The 18,654-nt window shown below is 47.8% G+C and overlaps 2 protein-coding genes across 3 annotated transcripts in view; one reads left to right on the forward strand and one right to left on the reverse strand.

Annotated features, from left to right (window-relative positions):
- ANGPT4 (angiopoietin 4) overlaps window positions 1-18,654 on the reverse strand; it is a 265,142-nt gene that overhangs the window by 144,485 nt on the left and 102,003 nt on the right. The gene's annotated exons all lie outside the window — the stretch shown is intronic.
- FAM110A (family with sequence similarity 110 member A) overlaps window positions 1,095-18,654 on the forward strand; it is a 28,373-nt gene continuing 10,813 nt past the window's right edge. The window contains exons 1-2 of one of the 2 annotated variants that reach the window (XM_082226364.1): window positions 1,095-1,196; window positions 2,954-3,090. The gene's annotated coding sequence lies outside the window, so the exon portion shown is untranslated. Of the gene's footprint in view, window positions 1,197-2,181; window positions 2,217-2,953; window positions 3,091-18,654 lie in introns of those variants that run through there. The other variant, XM_082226365.1, reaches the window with a different exon arrangement.

Below are 18,654 nucleotides of genomic sequence, written 5' to 3' on the forward strand. Positions count from 1 at the left end.
GAAGCTTCTGCAAGAAATGGAGAGTCTTTTTTCCCTCCTTGCTGAAACCATCCCCCCATCCCCACACACAGACACAAATGTTCCTAGAAAGGCCAGGTGGGGAACTGTCTTGAAAAGCACCATTCACTGCTTGCCAGAAGCTGAGGAAGGGCTGTGGCTCAGCAGCAGCACACATGCTTTGCACGTAAAAACTCTCAGCTTTGATCCCTCACAGGATCTCCAGGTAGGATAGACTCCTAGCCAGAAACTCTGGAGTGCTGCTGCCAGCCTGTGTGGGTAGTACTGCACAAGATGGACCAATGGTCTGGCTCAGACTTGTGGATCCGAGCCTGTCTTGTAGGGGGGTTGAACTAGATGACCTCTGGAGTCCCTTCTAGCTGTACAATTCTATGATTCTATGAAGGCAGCTTCCAATGTTGTTGTTGTTGTTATTTATTAAATTTACTGTATATTTCTCCTTTCATCCAAAGATGGTCTTTTTCTTCTTCTCTGGCGATCCCTCGTAGCCAAGTAAGATTGTCTTCCATGAATACGGTCTTAACAGTGAGTCCGTAAGTGACTGTGAAGGCCAATTCTGGACCCACATGTCCTTCCACAGTGGGGACATTGGTTGCCAAGAGGGAGTTGATCACAGTGTGGATTTGCCAAGCGTGCCTTCCTCTTAGCACGTTTCTCCCTTGCGTCCTGAGGTTTGAGTGTCTTCAAAGCCCATGACACCTTTGGTAAAGGCTGTTCTCCAATTGGGGCACTTGCGGGCCAGTGTTTCCCAGTTGTCAGTGTTTGTACAGTCATAGCTCTTGTTACGTTTGCTTCAGGTTGAGCATTTTCAGGTTGCATCCTGCGGTGACCCGGAAGTACCGGAAAGGGTTACTTCCGGGTTTCGCCGCTCATGCATGCGCAGACGCAGGTTGCGTTCTGTTCATGTTGCAAACGGGCCTGCAGTTCGCAACCAGAGAGAGTCTTTAAACCTCTTTTGTTGACCACCAGCATTACACTTTCCATTTTTAAGTTCGGAATAGAGTAGTTGCTTTGGAAGACAATCATCAAGCATCCACACAACATGATCAGTTCAACAAAGTTGATGTTGAAGAATTGTTGCTTCAACACTGGTGATCTTTGCTTCTTCCAGTACTCTGGCATTAGTTCTCCTGCCTTCCCAAGTGATCACAGGGCAGTTGGCAACATAAAACCATGATGTTATTAAAATTGTAATATATTATTAGAATCCTAGAATTGTAGAGTTGGAAGGGACCCCCAAAGGTCATCTAGCCCAACCCTCGGCTCATCAAGCCTTGTATTGTTTGCACTGACCTGCAGTGACTCTCTTGAGTCCAATTCATGGTCTTTAGCCCTTGGAACTTCCTTCCTAGAGGAGCTGGATTGGCTTCTTCCTTGTTGTCCTTCTGCTAGCAGGTGAAGAATTATTCCTGCAGGCTTTGTTGCTCTTGCAAGAGAAGGACTTTCAAATAGGGCTTTTATTATCTGTAATTCAACAGTTTTTTCTTTCTTAATTCTGTACCTGTTTAATTATTTCCTAATGATGATCTTTTACTGCATATTATTCATCTAGTTTTCAATCTGCCCAAGCCGCCTTGAGCCCCAGTCCAGGGAACAGGCAGGATATAAACAAAATAAGCAAAATAATAACCACTTGATATGCCACCTTGAACTCCTTGGAGGAAAGTCAAGCTATAAATGCAGCAAATAACTCAGATCAATATACTAGCAATATACTATAATAATTTTGAAAAGTGCTGGAGGAGACTCTTGAGAGTCCCATGGACTGCAAGAAGATCAAACGTCTCCGTTCTTAAGGAAATCAGCCCTGAGTGCTCACTGGAAGGACAGATCCTGAAGCTGAGGCTCCAAGACTTTTGCCACCTCATGAGAAGAGAAGACTCCCTGGAAAAGACCCTGATGTTGGGAAAGATGGAGGGCACAAGGAGAAGGGGACGACAGAGGACGAGATGGTTGGACAGTGTTCTCAAAGCTACCAGCATGAGTTTGACCAAACTGCGGGAGGCAGTGGAAGACAGAAGTGCCTGGCGTGCTCTGGTCCAGGGGGTCACGAAGAATCGGACATGACTAAACGACTAAACAACAACAACCCCAAACCTGTTAGAAGTTGGTGTGTGGTTTTTTTTATTTCATTTTTTTTACCCTCCTTCATTTTAATGTCTCTGTGGTTGGCTGGAAGTCGCTTTGGGTTGCCTTGGGTAAGAAAAAGCAAAAGACAAATTTAAAAAATAAAATAAAATAAAATAAAAATAGCACTCATCAGCTGAGCTGACTAGGCGCCCCTTTCCTGGGCGCTGCAACCTGCTTGTCTTTCGCTCCGCTGCGCGCATAGGTCGCGCACGCTTCCCCATTAGCCAGCCGGGCTTTCCGGACGCCTGTCTCTCCCCAGATCCCCGGGGATGGATGTCGGAGGGGCCATTCCTTGCTGCGCCCGGGATCTGCCTTCCTCCTCTCTCTTTCTAGGTCACGCTTCGCAATCCGCCCAGGGCAAAGAGGGAGCAGGAGGCGGAGGTGGGGAAAGGCGGGGGTCAGGCCGTCTGTCTTTTAATGTTCAGCTTGTCTGAACGCATCAGCTGGAGAACGAGGCGGGCGCGCCCGGCAGATCAGCTGGCGGGGGACCTCCCCCCACTCCCCATCCCGGGAAACCTCCTCCAAAGTCCAGCCCCTTTGACCCCAGGGGGCCGCAGGGCGCAGGGGGCTTTCCAGGGAAGTTGAGCACAGGAGAGCTTGGCTACGCCAAGTGGGGCCGCCCCTTGCGCACTCTCTCGTGGGAACGGGGCGGCCAGTTGGTTCCCCCATGCGCAGATTTCTTGCTGCTCTCAGGCGGGAGGGAGGGGGAGAGAGAGAGAGAGAGAGAGAGAGAGAGAGAGAGAGAGAGAGAGAACAGGAAGGGAAATTCCCCCAGGTGAGTGTAAACAGGAAGTTGTGCAATGAGGTTACCTGAGCCCTCAGGTCAGCTGGCTTAAGTTTAACGCGCGCCTGCACCGAAGCGAGCAGTTTATTACTGGGAAGCTCCTGTCTGGCTGGTCGGTCGGTCGGTTCTCTGGAATCCAAGAGCCTCACCTGGGACAGGTAAAATGCCAGCCCTTGGAGGACTCTCTTTCTCTCTCTCTGGTTGATCATTTTTGAGAACGAGGTATAATCTGGGGAGGGGAAGGAGACCGGAAGGGCAGCTGTCCCAAGAGGCTCGAAGCCAGATGGTTCTTTTGAGTAGCGCAAGGCTCCTGCTTCCTGAGTCCACGCCCCCACCCCCCAAAAAGGAACATCTCTCGCAGGGCTTCAGCTGCGGCGCGGCAGGCAGAAATTCAACCGATATAGCGCAGGCGCTTTCTTTAGTGGTGGAGTGCGCTCCGCCGGTAGGAGGTCGTTCCCAGGGTCGCTATTCATCGCCTCCAGTGAACAGGCTGGGAAAGATCTCTCTGGCCAAGAGACCATGGTCAGAAGGAGAGACCAAGCAAGGAACTGGCTTCGATTCGTTTAGGGCAGCTGTAGACTTTTAGCCTTATTTTGTTCTGTTTTAATGGCTTTCATTTTCCAAAGCAAAGGCGCGCAGCTTGGTTTACTTAGGGACAACAGCCGGATATGTATGGTGGACTGGGGAAGCCTCAAAGGTGGGTATTGGAAGAAAGGAATAGACATTTCCCAGGGTTATTTCCCGCGAGGCGAGGTCGTGTGTTGTGGCCCCAGAGTGTGTCCTTTTTGACCTGCAAAGGAGTCCCCTCTCTGTACCACCTCTGAGTCGATATAACTGGTGAAATAGCACCCTCTTCCCTTTGGTACCGGATCTAAAAATTTAGCTTTACTGATTAATGAAACCCTGCAGACATTATTACTAGTGCATGTTGTGTAGAGGCACACACTCTGAAGCATAAAATGCTGTGGTGTTTGAATGTGTGAGCAGAGTTTTATTTATTGTGTATAAAAATATTTGTATACCTCTGTATGATTTATTTATTTTTTAAATCACAGTGGTTTACTGCAATAAAACCTATAAAAAGTTAAAAAACGGACTTTCCCCAGTAAATAAGGAAATATATTCTGCAGTGGCGCAAATTTGCAGTGTTCATTAGCTAGGGGGGGGTGCTGGCCAAGGGATCCCCAAAACGGGGGCTTGTTTCCTTCCTTTGTCCAAAGAATATGAGAGGCTCTGCAGGTTTTGCTTATTAATTGAGCATTACTGATTCCAGAAGTGTGTTGTTTCCTCTTTCACACCATAGATCTTGTAGGTTTCTAAAAGAGGAACCTCCTGAGGAAGGGAACATTTGATTTGCACCTTTGCTTGTTTTGGCCGTGTAACTTGGCTCGCTGTTTAAAGTTACCTACATTGCTTTATAAAGGTGGTGGTTGTTGTTTCGACACAAGCCAGCAGTTCTGGCATGATGCACCTCAGAGGTGATTTTCTTGAGCCACACTATAATTAGGATAAGCAGGGCAGATGTGGGACAGAGGAATAATTGCTGAGCAACACTGTTATTATCAAATCCATATAAGAGCGTAAGACAAGACGGCCGGATCAGGCCAATGGCGTATCTAGTCTAGCATCCCAATCTCACTGGCCGTCACAGCCTCCTGTGGCAAGGAGTTCCATAGTTGAACTGGATGCTGTGTGATTACACCAAAGCTGCAAGCGTAAACTTACAGGGTGTAGGCCCATTGAGAACAGTGGGGACGACTTCCGAGTAAGCATGCATGGAATGGCACTGCTGGCGGGTGGCTTGTGAAGTTAGAGCAGCAGCAGTGGGGAGCCTGCAAAGGGATTTTCTCAAAGGGGGCAACATGCAGGACACCCCGCTGGGGTGGTCTTCATCTAGGAGAGAATCATACAGTGCATATATAATAGGAAGTACAATGCAGACAACCCACACAGAGCAGACGTAGGGTTGCCAGTTCGCCTGAGATGTAGTGAGCGGAGCCTAAGAGCTTAGGGGTGGGGCCAACTGAGACCCGGGTGGAGCCTAGTAGTGTCTCAATGGCATAGGATGGCACCTGGTGGGTCAGGACAGGGGCAACCCCCACGTGCATTTGGTGCTGACCTTTAAAGCCCTAAACGGCCTCGGTCTAGTAGACCTGGAGGAGCGTCTCCACCCCCATAGTTCTGCCTGGACACTGAGGTCCAGTGCTGAGGGCCTTCTGGTGGTTCCCTCCCTGCAAGAAGTGAGGTTACAGGGAACCAGGCAGAGGGCCTTCTCGGTGGTGGCGCCCTCCCTGTGGAACGCCCTCCCACCAGATGTCAAAGAGAACAACAACTACCAAACTTTTAGAAGACATCTGAAGGCAGTCTTGTTTAGGGAAGCTTTTAATGTTTAATAGCTTATTGTATTTTAATATTCTGTTGGAAGCCGCCCAGAGTGGCTGGGGAAACCCAACCAGATGGGCGGGGTATAAATAATAAATTATTATTATTATTATTATTATTATTATTATTATTATTATGCACACACATAGGCTGGGATCCTCAATGGCGCCTTTCTTCACCCAGGGCAAAACCCCCAGCTGGCCCTCCCCTGTAGCTATGGCACTGGGTAAGGGGACAGTCTGTGCCTTGTGCTTCCGGGTGAAGCAGGATGTCTTGGAGAAAGTGGACAGAAACGCTTTTCTCCTTCTCTCGCAACACTAGAATTCCTGGACATGCAAAGAAGCTGAAAGTTGGGAGATTCAGGGCAGATAAAAGAAAGGACTTCTTCACGCAGTGTGTAGTTAACCTGTGGAACTCCCTCCCACAGCAGGCAATGATAACCACCAGCCTAGTTGGCTGGACTGGACAAATTCATGGAGGAGAGGGCTATCCGTCATGGCTAGGCCCTGCCTGCATGATTGGAGGCAGAAATGTTTCTGGTTGCTGGTATTCCGCGGTCTTGTGTTCAAATCCCGCTTGCATGTTTCGTACAGGCATCTGGTTGGCGGCTCCTGTGCGAACAGGATGCAGTTGGCCTGATCCTGCAAGTGCTTCTTATGTTCTGACGTCCGGGGAGCCGAGAAAATAGAATCCTAGAGTTGGAAGAGACCACAAGGGCCATCGAGTCCAACCCTCTGCCAAGCAGGAAACACCATCAGAGCACTCCTGACATATGGTTGTCAAGCCTCTGCTTAAAGACCTCCAAAGGAGGAGACTCCACCACACTCCTTGGCAGCAAATGCCACTGTCAAACAGCTCTTACTGTCAGGAAGTTCTTCCTAATGTTTAGGTGGAATCTTCTTTCTTGTAGTTTGGATCCATTGCTCCGTGTCTGCTACTCTGGAGCAGCAGAAAACAACCTTTCTCCCTCCTCTGTGTGACATCCTTTTATATATTTGAACATGGCTATCATATCCCCCCTTAACCTCCTCTTCTCCAGGCTAAACATGCCCAGCTCCCTTAGCCGTTCCTCATAAGGCATCGTTTCCAGGCCTTTGACCATTTTGGTTGCCCTCCTCTGGACACGTTCCAGTTTGTCAGTGTCCTTCTTGAACTGTGGTGCCCAGAACTGGACACAGTACTCCAGGTGAGGTCTGACCAGAGCAGAATACAGTGGCACTATTACTTCCCTTGATCTAGATGCTATACTCCTATTGAAGAGCTGTGAAAATAGGCTGGTGAACTGTGCTACCACCCGATTCTGATTTATTCCTGCGTGGCAGTGGGTTGGGCTAGATGACCCTTGGGTCCCTTCCAACTCTACAATTCTGTGATCCTTTCCTTTAAGATCTTGTTCCTTCCCCTAAAAACCATGAGAAGGAGCCTAAGCACGAGGCAGGGAGAATTAGCGCTAATGGGTTGCATCCAGCATTACTCATACTCAGAGTAGGCTCATTGAAATTAACAGGCATGACTCACTTAGGCCCATTGTAATTAGTGAATCTAACAAAAACTGAATTGCCTGCGTCCCGTCCTGTTATTTGCAGTAATTCCAGGCAGTTGGCTGACGAAATATGACCCGTTCCTCACCATTATTTGACTGTGGTCAAACATTCCCAGATACTCCTTGAAGCCAAAACCTCCCTGATGTAATAGGTGACGACCTCTCTTTCTTTTTAGTTCCAACATTCTTCTATCTGATAGCAAAGTTGGGTGTGTGGAGGCCTCTTCTCTCCCTCCATCCTGAAACAGCCCCCACCGCGCCCCCCTGGAGCTTCCAGACTTTCTTGCTATTTTCGGGTGAGATTCCGCCGCACGCTGGGAAATTCAGGTTTGCGCAATTGTGGTTGGTTTGGAGCGCTTGCACAACAAACGCGATTCCCCTAGAGCATCAGGCTTTTTAGCAGAGAGGAAAAATGATACATTGGAAAGTGCAGGATAACGCTGGCTTAGACACAGCGTCATCTAACCTTCCTACAAGCAAAGCAGGGCGAATGCTCAATGAATGCATTGTGAGGACTCCGGAGATCTGACTTAACCCCTACTCCCAAGTATTTAGGGAAGGATACAAGCAGGGAAGGGACGCGGGTGGCGCTGTGGGTTAAACCACAGAGCCTAGGACTTGCTGATCAGAAGGTCGGCGGTTCGAATCCCCACAATGGGGTGAGCTCCCATGGCTCAGTCCCTGCTCCTGCCCACCTAGTGGTTCGAAAGCACAACAAAGTGCAAGTAGATAAATAGGTACCACTCTGGCGGGAAGGTAAATGGCGTTTTTGTGCGCTGCTCTGGTTCGCCAGAAGTGGCTTAGTCATGCTGGCCACATGACCCAAAAGCTGTACGCCGGCTCCCTCGGCCAGTAAAGCGAGATGAGCGCCGCAACCCCAGAGTCGGCCACAACTGGACCTAATGGCCAGGGGTCCCTTTACCTTTACAAGCAGGGAAATGAAGGCAACAGCCTTCCCCCTTTGTTTGCCTGCAGCACTCTATTCCCAGTGGTAGACTGCTTCTGCACATGGAGTTTCCTTAATACATTAACAAGAGTTTTCAACAACTTAATAATAATTCAAAAATGCCTTTAAGCAGTCAGTGTAATAAGTCTTGAACTTTCATAGCTAATAGGTATTGGTAGACCTGTCCTCTGAATTTGTTCCCCATGCATTCAGTAGCCGAAGCTGTCGGTCCATTTGCTGGAGTCTTCTCCATCCAGAACATTGGTTCTTCTTCCCACGACATCCCAACTTCAAAAATTCAAACAAATGCAAGTCAAGATCAGAAAAGAGCTTTCAAACCGAGGAAATGGATGCTGAGACAAACACTTAAAAAAAGAATCAGTGTTACTGATTAACAGCCTTTGTTTGGAAGGCAGCAGTTTGCGATTTCCTGGCACCGAATTTGAATGATACCTCTCTGTTTGCACGAAAAAGAACAGGAATCAGGACGTCTCTCGGACAGTCAGATAATGAGGCCAGCACAGAGCAGTCAAACACAATGAAGGCCAAAGGACCTCCATTCGGCAGTCGGATTTGTGGTAGCTTGGGACTCTGTTTTCTGGGCAAATTGTCTTCCTTGGAGTATCTTCATGCCTGGCACCTAGGGCGGGCACCTTTGCCAACCTGGTGGTTTCCAGATGGTTTGGACTACAACTCCCATGAGCCCAAGCCAGGACTGGGTGTTGTAGTCCAAAACATCTAGAGGGCACCCGGTTGGCAAAGGAGTCCGTCCTGGGTGCAAGGACCGGTCTTTAGAACACACCGTTTGGCAGAATCCCCACCTGCGCCAACGAGAACGAGGAGTTTAATCCTTGATTCAGCACGGGGACCACATTTGCACAGACGTCTTATTTTGCAAACCCTGCGTCTATATTTAAACGGTGCGTGCTGTTTTTAATCATCTTATAATTTCAGGATTTATTTAGCACCTTGGCTCACCCTGTTTGAAGACACGGTGTTTGCAAAATCAGGAAAAGACGTGGGAGGCACGGAAACGCAAGCTGCACCCAAAAGGCGCTGAGGGTGCGGAAAGTTTAGAGGTGTCTCTGGAATGGCTCATCAGAAACTTCTTCTCTGCCTCCTCTGTAGATTAGATCTTCCCGCCCAGCTCCTGTTGCTCTGCTCTGAGCCTCTGCAAACACATTGCAAGAGACGCGCCTTGAAGGCAGGGGGGAGTTGGGGAGAAGATGGGAAGCCTCTACCGATGATCATGAGGGCCAGTCACTTGAATAATAATAATAATACTAATAATAATAATAATTAATAATAATAATTAATTATTTATACCTTGCCCATCTGGCTGAGCCCAGCCACTCTGGGCGGCTTCCAATTGAGTGTTAAAACAATACAGAATTAAATATTAAAAACTTCCCTAAACAGGGCTGCCTTCAGATGTCTTTTAAAGATAAGATAGCTGCTTATTTCCTTCACATCTGAAGGGAGAGCGTTCCACAGGGCGGGCACCACTACTGAGAAGGCCCTCTGCCTGGTTCCCTGTAACCTCACTTCTCGCAATGAGGGAACCGCCAGAAGGCCCTCGGAGATGGACCTCAGTGTCCGGGCTGGATGATGGAGGTGGAGACGCTCCTTCAGGTATACTGGACCGAGGCCGTCTAGGGCTTTAAAGGTCAGCACCAACACTTTGAATTGTGCTCGGAAACGTACAGGGAGCCAGTATGTTATGTGGTCCCAGTGGCCTCTCCCAGTCACCAGTCTAGCTGCCACATTCTGGATTAATTGCAGTTTCCAGGTCACCTTCAAATGTAGCCCCAGGTAGAGCGCATTGCAGTATTCCAAGCGGGAGATAACTAGAGCATGCACCACTCTGGCAAGAGAGTCTTTGGGCAGGTAGAGTCTCAGCCTGCATGCCAGATGGAGCTGATAAACTGCCCTGGACACAGAATTGACCTGCGTCTCCATGGACAGCTGTGAGTCCAAAATGACTCTCAGGCTGCGCACCTGGTCCTTCAGTGACACAGTTACCCCATTCAGGACCAGGGAGTCCCCCACCCCTGCCCACCCCCTGTCCCCCCAAAACAGTACTTCTGTCTTGTCAGGATTCAACCCCAATCTGTTAGCCGCCATCCACCCTCCAACCGCCTCCAGGCACTCACACAGGACCTTCACCGCCTTCACTGGTTCTGATTTAAGAGAGAGGTGGAGCTGGGTGTCATCTGTGTACTGATGAACACCCAACCCAAACCCCGTGATGACGAGCAAGAAATGGATAGAATTATTGAGTCGGAAGGGGTTGTCTCATCCAACCCCTGCATTGCAGGAATCTCAGCTAAAGCATCCATGACAGACGGCCATCCAACCTCTGCTTAAAAATCTCCAAGGAAGGAGAGCCCTTCACCTTCCAAGGAAGACTGTTCCTCCGTTGAGCATCTCTTGCTGCCGCCTGAGGCAATTGCCTCGCTTTGTCTCACGAGCGGGCAGGCCACGCTTGTAGAACTTGGCAGGGACAAGGACGGGGTCAAAACTACTTCCTTGGCTCCGCCTCTCATTGCCTCTGGCTCCACCCACTGTATGGACTCCCTGCCATCCTCTACTCCACTCCCAAAGGGCACCCGCCCCTTCTGTCTCCAGCTGAAATGAATATTCAGACCTCGCCACCGTATCTGCTCAGAATAGTTGCTATCGTTGCTTTTCTCTCTGTCCTCAGCTGTCATCCCAGCCCTCAGTCTGGAAGCGCCTACTGCTTTTTCCGCCTCCGTTTTTAAAAAATCCTGCCTACGTTGCTCCAAAACGTGCCATGTAGACGTAGTAATAATACATTCCATTAATGAGGGGGGTGGGATTCACCACGCCTTTGTCCTTCCCCGGGAAGGTTCAGTACCGCAGCGACGAACACCCCACAACCAATTCTCTTTGTGTCCGCTGCCCAGAATAGCCTCCACCTCAAGGCCTCTCAACCAGTTAAACTTGTTATCAGGGGAGCCCAGGAAGAGCTCATGCCATGGGTGGGAAGAACAAACGTGCTCAAGAAAGTGATAATTAACTTGCACAAGTCCTGCCTGGGACTGAAGGGAGCCAGGCTATTTCACTAGTGTTTCTCAACAGAAATATTTCAACCATGAGGACTAGGTACTTGGGTTTTTTTATGATGGAAGAGTATGGGGGATATCAATATTGTGGAGGGGAAGCACGATAACGCCCTACAAGTGGGGTCTCTTTGTGAATGAACCCCCCTCCCCCATTCTGCTCCACACATTGAAGTCCAACCCACTGTGATTTAGGAAACACAGCTTTAAAATTCCTGACAGATGGTCATCTGACTTCTGTGCTTTTATTTAAAAAAAAAATTGGCAAAAAACCCAACAAACATCACATTTCCAAAATAGGAGCTGTAAAACACCAACAGTGGAATTTCCATACCCAATAAATGATTTGGTGATTAGCTCTTATGGTCAGAAGGCTTTTCGGTTCCCAGATTGAAACAGAGGTGATTAATTTCATCGGCATTTTTTAATCTGCATAACAAAAGTTTGTTTGGTTTGAAATTCCTCCTGTCTGGTTTTTTGGGTGGAGACTAGGAGTTGCTGTTTTGCTTTTGAACTGTTTTGGTTTCAGAAAAGCAGAAAGGCAATAATGTGTGTCACTCGTAAGCCTCGCCATCCCCGCTTCTGCAGCAAGAGAGAGGAATCAGCAGCCTCAGGAAAGCACCAAGATTTGCCAAAGAAATAAAGGAAGAAAGGAAAGATGATAGATAGATGATAGATAGATCCCGCTAAAAGGGGTGTGTGTGCATTTTCAGGTGTGATACAATCACATACTGACAAACTCAAGTTGCATAATTAAGAGTTGATTTCGTGCCTTTGCTCAACAAATCCATTTCTGCCGTTAAGAAAAGTGAAAAGGAAATACAAAGTTTGGGATAAGGCTTGCTTGATGCCCTGTCATATAACCTCCCTGCAAACAAATAAGAACAGATGTTCCCCCCCCAAAACCTATGTCTAACCTCCCCAAAGCTTTGTGCAAACACATAAGCGAGCAGACTTAGCCAAATGGGTCTCATTGTCGGGAAGGCAGGGGAGGTGGAAAACCAGGAGGGTGGAAGTATGGAATGGAACTTCCTGATGTGGCTGACTGGAACCCTGATCAGGAGCACTTTGCAGAGGCGGTTTCAGGGTAGCTTGACCGGTTTGACCTCAAGGAGGGTCACACTGCCGGGGGCACCCCAACAATGCTGTGGAATGGAGTGCAAAAGGCAGTAGGTGCCATATTTTCGTGTCCCACAGAGCCCTGCTGGAATTGGAGAGCCCCAAGTCCACCAAACTTTACTGCAGGTCCCACTTTCGTCATTCGTCCCATGATATTAATGATATCCTGTCCTTCTTTCCAAAGGAGCCTAGAGCAGCCTCCTAGGGTATAGGATGGGTTTAATTTCTGTTTTCATAATAGATGTTTTGCTGTTCACCTCGAGCCTCTGGGACAGGGTGGGACATGTGCTTGAGGAAATGAACAGGAAGCAGAAGCTGTGCTTTTCAAGCTTGGACTATTTCAATGCGCTCTACATGGGGCTACCTTTGAAGGTGACCCGGAAACGGCAATTAATCCAGAATGCGGCAGCTAGGGAAGCTTTTAATGTTTAATAGGTTATTTTATTTTAGTGTTTTGTTGGAAGCCGCCCAGAGTGGCTGGGGAAACCCAGCCAGATGGGCGGGGTATAGATGATGATGATGATGATGATTATTTATTATTATTATTAATTATTATTTCTTGTCCTGACTTCTCCAGTACTTTGCCGGTTGCTCAATCTTTTCCTGAACAGCCTGTGCTTGGCTCTCAGCTGCTGTGGTTTCCCTTTTCTCACCACTTTTGGGACTTCCTCTTCCATATTTGGTTCGCCAGGCGCCGTTCAGGTTAGGCTCTTGAGTCATCCTAGGACATGCCTAAACCCCAGAGGTGACGTGGCTCCTCCTCAGGAACTCTGGCAAGCTGTCATTGGGATGTGATGAAGGATTTGCTGTTCTGCAGAACTCTTCCGTCAGCTTCTCATTTCACCCCAACACCGATCCTGTGAGGTAGGGGTTGGTTGAGAAGTGGTGAATCTGCCTGACCTTCATGGCTAAGCGAAGATTTGAACCTGGATCTCAGCATCCAAACTCACCTTGCTAGTAGAACACAGAGGGTGCTTTGAGGTGGATGTTTATTATGGGATCAGGACTTCTCGAACCTTCATTGCTTTTAGCAATGTCTGTCCACGCAATATACCATATTTTTTTCTCTATAAGACTCACATTTTCCCTCCTAAAAAGTAAGGGGAAATGTGTGTGCGTCTTATGGAGCGAATGCAGGCTGCACAGCTATCCCAGAAGCCAGAAATGCAAGAGGGATTGCTGCTTTCACTGTGTGGCGATCCCTCTTGCTGTTCTGGCTTCTGAGAGTCAGAATATTTTTTTCCTTGTTTTCCTCCTCCAAAAACTAGGTGCGTCTTGTGGTCTGGTGCGTCTTATAGAGCAAAAAATACGGCACTTGTCATCAAAATGCCAAGCCATATTTAACCCCCACCCCGATTTAATTCACTTTCACCCCATCAGGAACCACCCAAAGAATCAGAACACACAGCCAGTAGCTTCATACAATAGGCAGCTTTCTATGTTGCAATACATAGGACCCTCGTACCTACGGGACCGCCTCTTCTGATATGCCCCGCGGAGGACCTTAAGGTCCACAAATGACAGCACTTTGGAGGTCCCAAGTCGCAAGGGGGTTAGATTGGTCTCAACTACGGCAGGGCCTTTTCAGCACTGGCCCCGACGTGGTAGAACGCTCTGTCACAAGAGACCAGGGCCCTGCGGGACTTGACATCTTTCCGCAGGGCCTGCAAGACAGAGCTGTTCCGCCTGGCCTTTGGTTTGGAGTCAGTCTGACCCTTATGTTTCCCTCCCCTTATGGTTTTGATCTATGGGCTACTTTTAAAATGAGGCTGCATTTTAAATTGCATTTTAATTGTATTTTAAATTGGTCCCCCCCCCATTATGTTTTTACTGTGATTTTAATGGTGTTAGCTGCCCTGAGCCCAGCTCTGGCTGGGGAGGGTGGGGTATAAATATTATTATTATTATTATTATTATTATTATTATTATTATTATTATTATTACATACAGGCCCATGGGAAAAGGTTCAAATTGAGAAACAAAGACACACAACTGCGTCTATCCCCCATGTGGTTTTGGGCCTAGAATTCACCTTCCTGGGAATAGCAGTTTTTCCTCCTCTGTTTCAAGTTGCTAGTCCTGCGTATGGAAATAGAAAGACCATGCCTAGTGAGCTGTCAGAAACCACAGGCCAGCTGATTAAGACCTCCCCCAGCAGCCAGATGTGACCAGTTTATCATGGATTATTGTGAGAATGATTGAAACTGGAAAAGTCCCTTGTCTGGAAACCGTGGAGGTCTGCTACCAGTCAGTGCAGACAGTATTGATCTAGATGGGTCTGACTCAGCAGAAGTCAGATACATCTGCTTTGCATACAGAAGGTCTCAGGTTCAACTTCCAATGGCTGCTCCAGATTAGGGCTGGCCTTGTCCCCTGCCTGAAACCCTAGAGAGACTCTGCCGGTCAGTGTAGACAATACTGAGCTTGTTGGACTGTTGGTCTGACTCAGTATATGGCAGCTTCCCAGAGGTCAGGCTCATTCATCCGAGACCACATAACACCGGTCTTGAAAGACCTACATTGGCTCCCAGTACGTTTCCGAGCACAATTCAAAGTGTTGGTGCTGACCTTGAAAGCCCTAAACGGCCTCGGTCCAGTATACTTGAAGGAGCAACTCCACCCCCATCGTTCTGCCCGGACACTGAGGTCCAGCTCCAAGGGCCTTCTGGCGGTTCCCTCACTGCGAGAAGCCAAGTTACAGGGAACCAGGCAGAGGGCCTTCTCGGTAGTGGCACCTGTCTTGTGGAATGCCCTCCCACCAGATGTCAAAGAGAAGAACAACTACCAGACTTTTAGAAGACATCTGAAGGCAGACATCTGAAGCTTTTAATGTTTAACAGACTACTGTATTTTAATACTTTGTTGGAAGCCGCCCAGAGTGGCTGGCGTATAAATACAGTGGTACCTCGGGTTAAGTACTTAATTCGTTCCGGAGGTCTGTACTTAACCTGAAACTGTTCTTAACCTGAATCACCACTTTAGCTAATGGGGCCTCCTGCTGCCGCCGCACCGCCGGAGCACGATTTCTGTTCTCATCCTGAAGCAAAGTTCTTAACCTGAAGCACTATTTCTGGGTTAGCGGAGAAGCATATGTAACCTGAAGCGTATGTAGCCTGAAGCGTATGTAACCTGAGGTACCACTGTAATAAATCATTATTATTATTATTATTATTATTATTATTATTATTATTATTATTATAAAACAGATGGTTGTGCGAATTGCTGGTGGCATGGCATGACCTTGCAAATGCCTCTGTTGTCAGTTTGATGGTTGAGTCTTGAGGAGCCTGGTCTGCCGACGTTTTTCTTCCCAAACCCCGAGGGCATGCCTCCCACGTTGCAAACACCCTTGGGATGACACGTAGACATTCTTCTCCTGTTGCAATCTTAAGACTATATCCCAGGCTGGCAGGAGAGGTATATTTAACCTCTTACTAAACTGCAAGGTTTGGGGTGTTGTTGGTTTTTTTTGCAATGCTGTAATTAATTGATGGGTTCCGGGGAAATCCTTGCTTTTGGACTCAAGGAACACTTTTGCTCCACCACCCTTTCTAAGCAACTTGCAAGCAGTAGGTTGGGATGGGACTATACTGCAGGGGTGTTGCCAGATACTTAAAAGATTTGGGCAATAGGCACAGATTTGCATATAGTTTGCAAGTGTAAACCTCTGGGTATAGTTGCAGGTTTTCAGTCCAATCCCAGTTATATCTACGCAGAAGTAAGTCCTGTTGAATTCAGTGGGACTTGCTCCCAGGTTGTTGAGGTTAGGATCACATATCTTTAAATGAATCACGGAAAGCCTGCTAATTCCCCATCCAGTTCTCCCAGGGAAAATTCCTCAGTTAATTTGTGCCCCACTCCAGATTGCCCAAAATCCGTTCCCCTTCAGCATATATACCCCAATGAATTTCCCTAGGAGCTCCTCTTTGAAGTAAATTACCCGTATTTTTCGCTCTATAACACGCACCAGACCATAGCACGCACGTAGTTTTTAGAGGAGGAAAATCCATAGGCATTCCCTCCATAACACGCACAGACATTTCCCCTTACTTTTTAGGAGGAAAAAAGTGAGTGTTATGGTGCAAAAAATACGGTAAATTCTCCTTCAGTTCTCCCCGTTCATTTTCCCCTAATCAACTATAGATAAAACCAGCTAAAATTAATTTATCCCCCCTCCCCAAAAAATCAATGTCTTACCCACTAACCACCCCCCAGTTCATTTTCCCCTGAATTAGGTAAAGGGACCCCTGACCATTAGGTCCAGTTGTGGCCAACTCTGGGGTTGCGGCACTCATCTCGCTTTATTGGCCGAGGGAGCCGGCGTACAGCTTCCGGGTCATGTGGCCAGCATGACTAAGCCGCTTCTGGCGAACCAGAGCAGTGCACGGAAACGCCGTTTACCTTCCCGCTGGAGTGGTACCTATTTATCTACTTGCACTTCGGGTTTCGAACTGCTAGGTGGGCAGGAGCAGGGACTGAGCAACGGGAGCTCACCCCATCGCGGCGATTTGAACTGCCGACCTTCTGATTGGCAAGTCCTAGGCTCTGAATTAATTACTCCCCAAAACTCGGGTGACTTGGAAAAAGATTTGAGGCCCATGCTCCTTAGAACCGCTCCTAGCGACACACCTCCAGGGTGGTTCTATTCTATTGCCCAGGTGCTGATTCATAAACAATGCAGAGAACAGCGCAAAGAATTGGTGTCACCACCTCCAAGGTTATTACAATGACGAGCCAACCCATGCTACTCAGACCTGCACACCTGAGCCATGTAGTTATTATACTTCGTGCACTACTATTATTCGATCACCTGTTTATCTCCGCTTTCCTCCAAGGCACTCCGGGGTTGGCAGGCACTCAAGGCTGGTTTCTTCACAACAACCCTGTGAGGAAGGGAATGATGGGTGCAAGATAAGTGATCTTTATGGCAGTGGGGTGGGGGAAACAGCCTGAGTCTAACCTTTTTAGACCTGAGTAAGGCCCCTTGGTGGTAGAGCATCCAAGTTAAACCCCCAAGGGCATCTAAAGCTGCTGCCAGTCAGTGAAGACAATACTGTCTGACTCAGTATAAAAAACGTGCTATGTTTTCCGGTCTAACAGCACCAGTGCTGGATTTACGTATAAGCTAAATAAGCTACAGTCATACCTCATGTTACGTTTGCTTCAGGTTACGCATTTTCAGGTTGCGTCCCGCGGCGACCCGGAAGTAACGGAGCAGGTTGCTTCCGGGTTTCGGCGCTCGCGCATGCGCAGACACACAAAATGACATCACATGCATGCGCGGAAGCGGCGAATCGCGACCTGCGCAGATGCAGACACGGGTTGCGTTTGAAATAAATAATTAATTGCCTCCCCAAGGGGTCCTTGCCTCAGAAGGAGGACTGGGACCCCGGAAGGAGTGCGATTGAAGGTCCCGTATCAGTCAGGAAAAGACCGAGACCACACCAGGATTTTGGAAAAAAGCAAAGCCTGATCTTTCAGTTCAGGTTGTGAATGGACCTCCGGAACGGATCACGTTTGCAACCAGAGGTACCACTGTATAGCTTAGGGTCCCACTCTCTTGGGGGCCCCCCAGAAAATTTAAAGGGAAAAAATGGATGTACGTTTCCAAAATATAAGATAAAAAACAAATAAAACCTACATACAGCAACAGTGTTTTGTGTTTTGTAGGCTCCTCTTTGTTATGTGTAAATGGCTTTAGATACCTATTAGGTCCATAAATTACCATGTAGCATATATTCAACACAAAAAACACTGACAATTTGTTGTTGACAAAGGACAGCTGAACATATAAAAGGCCCCATTACCTTCAGTAGCTGAGGGCCACATCCAACCTAAATCCGGCCCTGAACAGCACCATCCTAACAATGTCTACCCAGAAATAACTCCTCTTGCATTTGGTAGCAGTTGCTCCCAGCCAAATAGGATTAGGATTGCACCCCCAAATCCTCTTCAGCTGAAATGCTCTGGCTTCCAGAAGCAGCTGCTACAAACTTCAGTTCATTTCTTCCCTCTTCTTCCTCTCTTCACCTTTTCATTTTGCTTACAGGCTGTTCTCCACTGCTCTTTTCCACAGGGGATTTGACAAATTAGTAGCTATCCATGGCTATTAGTTATAATATACTCCCATGTGCAGGAATAATATCCGCCTGAGCAGGGCCATCCGGCTGCACCATTCGGCAGAGTGAGGCAACTGCCTTCGGCGGCAGATTTGTTTATTTCATTTCATGTTTGGAAATGTTGCAATAAAGCCTCCGGGCAGTTTGCAAAAACACACCCATTAAATTTATCAATGAAAGGCAGTTGAAAACAGGTGCAATAAAAACTTCTCAAATATAATTAAAAGCAAAAGCAAGTTAAAAAGAGACTCAAAACGCATGCCACCTTTTGCATGTCCGGATAGGCCCGCCTAAACAAAAGTGTTTTAAGCAGGTATTGAAAATAGTAAAGGGAGGGCACCTGTGTCCAGGGAGTTCCAAAGTGGAGACGCTGCCCACTAAAAGACTGATTTCTTGCTAGTGCTTTGGTTGGTGGAATTGGCACTACTGTAGGTGCCACATAATGTCCATTCTACATTTGTAAGGACTCGACCATTTGGTGTGGCAGTGCCTACACTGTGTGTGTGTGTTTTTTATTAAATTTTCTGTTT

Source organism: Podarcis vaucheri (assembly GCF_965113315.1).
Source record: "Podarcis vaucheri genome assembly, chromosome: 6".
Taxonomy (NCBI): domain Eukaryota; kingdom Metazoa; phylum Chordata; class Lepidosauria; order Squamata; family Lacertidae; genus Podarcis; species Podarcis vaucheri.